The following is a 4,935-nucleotide window of genomic DNA, read 5'->3' on the forward strand; positions in this document are numbered from 1 at the left end:
GAATACTCATACTTCGCAATGTTGTCCATGGCTTGTCATGATCCACACAATCGAAAGCCTTTGCTTTTGAAGAGTAGGCAACGTTTACATCCTAGCAACATGAGTTGCTGCCTTAGTTTTTCGTGCTGTGGTGGCAACTCATCTTGCTATGATGTAAACGTTGCCTACTCTTTTTAAGGGACACTGACTATCAAAATACTTCTGAGCCATCTGAGTGCTGCATACTTTAAAAGCTTGACAGAAATCCCTGTTGGTGTGTGCCATCAAGGTGGTTCCGACTCATAGTGGCCTTATATAGGGTTTCTGAGGCTGGAAATCTCTACGGGAACAGAAAGCCTCATCTTTCTCCCGGGGAGCAGCTGGTGGTTTTGAACTGTGTAACCCACAATGCCTACTCTCCACAAATCTTTTGCTGATCACTATAACCACTAGTGATTTCACTTATCCCCAGATTTCTGTCTGTCCCCCTCAATTTCACATCTCGTTAGACTGTTCTTTAATTGTATCCACATCGTTTATATGGTTTACCTGAAGGAGATTTAGGCTCAGTCTCCCTCGCTCATCATAGTACTTTGTGTTTTCTGCAGCATCAACAGGCATGCGGGCCATTGAACAGGAGGTCTTGTCTGGAATCTGAGGGGCTGTTCTCTCCCAACTGCTGCTGTTTAAACCATGAAAGCATCCATGCAAACTTGCTGCAGAGTTGGCAGGCTCCCTTCCTACCCTCCTCCCTCCAGCTGGGAGACATGAATCGGGAATGTCTCTGTGGGACACCTTCATGTAGAGCTATGAGCATGATGTGCCACTATTGGCCTTGGATTGGATGTTCTCAGGAGGCCGGCAGCAGGTGCTCTGCACGCTGCACATGATGGAAACAGGGAAGGTTTGGCAAGAGCTAGTGGAAAACCCAGCAGCTGAAAATAGACTGCAGTGTACAGCTCGCTTCAAGTCATTTCTAAGAGTTACCAGCATTGGATCAGTTTTACTGGTCCCCAGGATGAGATGAGAGACCTGGTGTGGCGCTGTAGCGTAAACACTGGGCCACAAGGTCAGCAGTTCAAATTCACCAGCTGCTCCTTGGAAACCCTATACTGGTTCATGATGAGTTGGAACCGATTTGACAGCATTTAAAGACAGGATGAGATGCCTGTTGGCTGGAAGGGATCACCTGCAGGAAGAAGACAGCTGGAAAAGGTAGCACTCTCAGCAGGCTCTTGCAAAATGAGAACAAGGCACTGCTAAACATGCAAATTGTATTCCCTAAGCAGTGGCCTAGTGGCTGAGCAATTCAGACCTACTAACCCAGACTCTTCATGGGGGCGAGACCTGCATTGTTTACAAGTACACCTAATGATTCTGATGTGGCGCAGTAGGATAAGAACTAGACCACAAAAGTCAGCTTGAACCGCAAAGTTAGCGGTTCAACCTCACCAGCCACTCCTCAGAAACCCAATACACTCAGGGTCTCTGTGAGTCGGAACTGACTCGACGGCACTTAACAACAGTCATGATTCTGATACAGATGGTTCCCAACCAAATGCTGTTCTTCAGAGTAGAGACAAGACACTAAACCCAGCAAACCCTCCTGGGACTCTTGGAGGATTGTGTCAGATGAGGAGAAACGAGAAGGAGCAACAATAAGAAGGAAAAGTAAGGACCCAAACCCAAGGCCAACTGATTGCTCCCAGTTAATGTTTAGCCATTGCTCCCACCCCTGATCTCACAATCACACTGTAACAGCCAGCACTCAGACAGAAAATAGAAACTACATCGCAATTTTGACAGAAGATAGAAACTACACTGAAAAAAATTAACTAACTATAATAAGAAATGGCCCACAAGAGGAAGAGGTGCTGCCACCACTGGTCTGTCCGTTTGTCAGACTGTGGTGGCTTGTGTCTTGCTATGATACTGGAAACTATGCCACTGGTATTTCAAATAGCATCAGGGTCACCCATGAGGTTTCAGTGGAGCTTCCTGATACAACAAAGGGAAAAAAACCCTTGCAATCTATTCTGAAAATTATTCCACGAAGACCATGTGGATCACAACAGTATCGTCTGATACAATGTTGGAAGATGAGTGTGCTATGTTGGAAGGCATCAAAATACAGTGACCACACCGGTGGACTCAAGCAGACCAACAATCATAAGGCTGTTGCAGGACCAAGCAAGGTTTCATTCTGTTGTACACGGGATCTATAAAGGAGGAATTCCTAAAGCCTTTTTTCTACGAAATCTGCATGATCAAAATTTAACTCAGTTCTTGCAGAATTAGACTGTTCTTTTTATCCAAATGCCTGAGAATCCATGCTGGTTTCCCTGACAAGTTCCTGCCATCTAGATATGCTAACCACTTGTTGTTAAGTGCCATCAGATTATAACTCATAGCGACCATGTAGGGGTGTCCAAGGAGCAGTTGGTGAGTTTGAATCACTAACCTTGCAGTTCAAATAGGCCTGTGGTCCAGTGCTTATCCTTCAGTGCCTCACCAGGGTATCTAATCACTAGACACCTAAAACTAGAGGATAATTTACTCCTCTGGTTAAGTCAGTATGTATTCTAAGGAAGGGAATGTACTCTAAGGAAGGGAATGTACTCTAAGGAAGGGGATGTACTCTAAGAAAATGTACTCTAAGGAAGGGAATCTTGACACAGCTGTGTCTCGTATAAACTGGGCCAAAGGAATATGTCTTCATATCAAAGATACAATACAAAAATTGCTTGAAGTTAGCCTTTCATTATACTTTCCCAGGCCACTTAAGTTTTGATTAACAAGCTATTTTGGTGAAATGAGACCCTGGGATGAATATGACTTTTCACATACTCCTGAGGTACATGGCTAAAGCTGTGTAGACTTCCACCAGTGATGTTTTATGATCCCACCTGTAAAAAATACTATGACCAAGAACTCCTACCAAACACGCCTGTCATTTTGGTGTACTGAGGTGGCTTGAGAGTTGATGTGATTCTGGAAGCTAGGCCACGGGTATTTTAAATACCAGCAATGTCACTCATGGTGGAGAAGTTTCAGCTGAGCTTCCAGACAAAGACACACCAGGAAGAAAGAGAGGAAGACTGCTTCCACATATTTAGTCACTGAAAACCTTATCGATAGCAGCGGAGCACTGTCAAATAGCACCAGAATATTGTCAGATACAGTGCCGAAAGAGCAGCCCCTCACGTTGGGAATATACTCAAAATATGACTGAGGAAGAGCTGCCTCCTCAAAATAGAGTTGACTGTAATGACAAGTTTGTATTAAAGCTTTCAGGACCTTCATTTGCTGATAAGGTACAACTCAAAATGAGGAGAAACAGGTGAAGACATTCATCAATAATCAGAACACGGGATGTACAAAATATGAATCTAGGAAAACTGGAAGTCGGCAAAAACAACATGCATAAACAACTATATCATAGGCATTGGTTTCCAACTCATAGCGACCCAGCAGATGGTTTCCGAGGCTGTAAATCTTTACAGGAGCAGAAAGCCTCATCTTTCTCCTATGGAGTGGCTGGTAGATTCAAACTGCTGACTTTGTGGTTAGCAGCCCAACTCATAACCCACAACATGATCAGAGCTCACATTAATGAACTGAAATGGATTAGTACAGGCCATTTTAAATCTGAAAATCACATGGTTTACTATGCTAGGAATGACAAATAGAAGAGGAAAGGCATCGCATTCATCATCAAAAAGAACATTTCAAGATCTATCTTGAAGTACAATGTTATCTGTGATAGGATAATGTCCATATGCCTACAAGGAAGACCAGTTAATAAAATTATTCAAATTTACATACCAACCACTAAAGCCGGATGATGACATTGAATTTTACTAACTTCTTTGGAGTCCTGGTGTGGTGCTACAGGATAATGCCCTGGACTTCAAGGTCAGCAGTTCAAATCCACGAGCTGCACCTCAAAAACCCTAGACAGGGTTGCTATGAGTCAGAACCAACTCAACAACAACAATAACAACAACAACTTCTTCAGTCTGAAATTGATCAAATATACAATCAAGATGTATTGATCATTACTGGCAATTGGAATACAAACGCTGGAAACAAAGAGGACGGGCCAGTCATTGGAAAATATGGTTTTAGTGACAAAAACAATGCTGGAGATCACATGATAGAATTTTGCAAGACCAATGACTTTTTCATTGCAAATACCTTTGTAAAACAATACAAAAGATAACTATACACATGGACCTCACCAGATGGAATACACAGAAATAAAATTGACTACATCTGTGGAAAGAGATGGTGGAAAAGTTCCATATCATCAGCTAAAACAAGGCCAGGGGCAGACTGTGGAACAGATCATCAATTGTTCATATGCAAGTTCAGGCTGAAGTTGAAGAAAATTAAAACAAATCCACGAGAGCCAAAATATGATCTTAAACATACCCCACCTGAACTTAGAGACCACTTCAAGAATGGATTTGATGCGTTAGGTACTAATGATTGAAGATTAGAAAAATTGTGGGATGAAATCAAGAACATCATCCTTCAGGAAGAAAGCAAAATGTCATTAAAAAGACAGAAAAGACCAAAATGGATGTCACAAGGGACTCTGAAACTTACTTTTGACCACAGAGAAGCTAAAGCAAATGGAAAAAATGAGGAAGTAAAAGAGCTGAACAGAAAATGTTAAAGGGCAACTTAAGATTTAAGTCAAGTTGTTGTTGTTGTTGTTAGGTGTCATTGAGTCAGTACCGACTCATAGCGACAGAATGAAACACTGCCCGGTCCTGAGCCAACCTCACAATTGTTGATATGCTTGAACCCATTGAGGCTGCCACTTTGCCAATCCATCTTGCTGGGGGTCTTCCTCTTTTTCTCTGACCCTCCGCCTTACCAAACATGATATCCTTCTCCAGCAACTAGTCCCTCCTGACAATATGTCCGAAGTATGAGAGATGAAGTTTG

The sequence above is a fragment of the Chrysochloris asiatica genome, unplaced genomic scaffold (genome assembly GCF_000296735.1).
Source record: "Chrysochloris asiatica unplaced genomic scaffold, ChrAsi1.0 scaffold00075, whole genome shotgun sequence".
Classification (NCBI taxonomy): Eukaryota; Metazoa; Chordata; class Mammalia; order Afrosoricida; family Chrysochloridae; genus Chrysochloris; species Chrysochloris asiatica.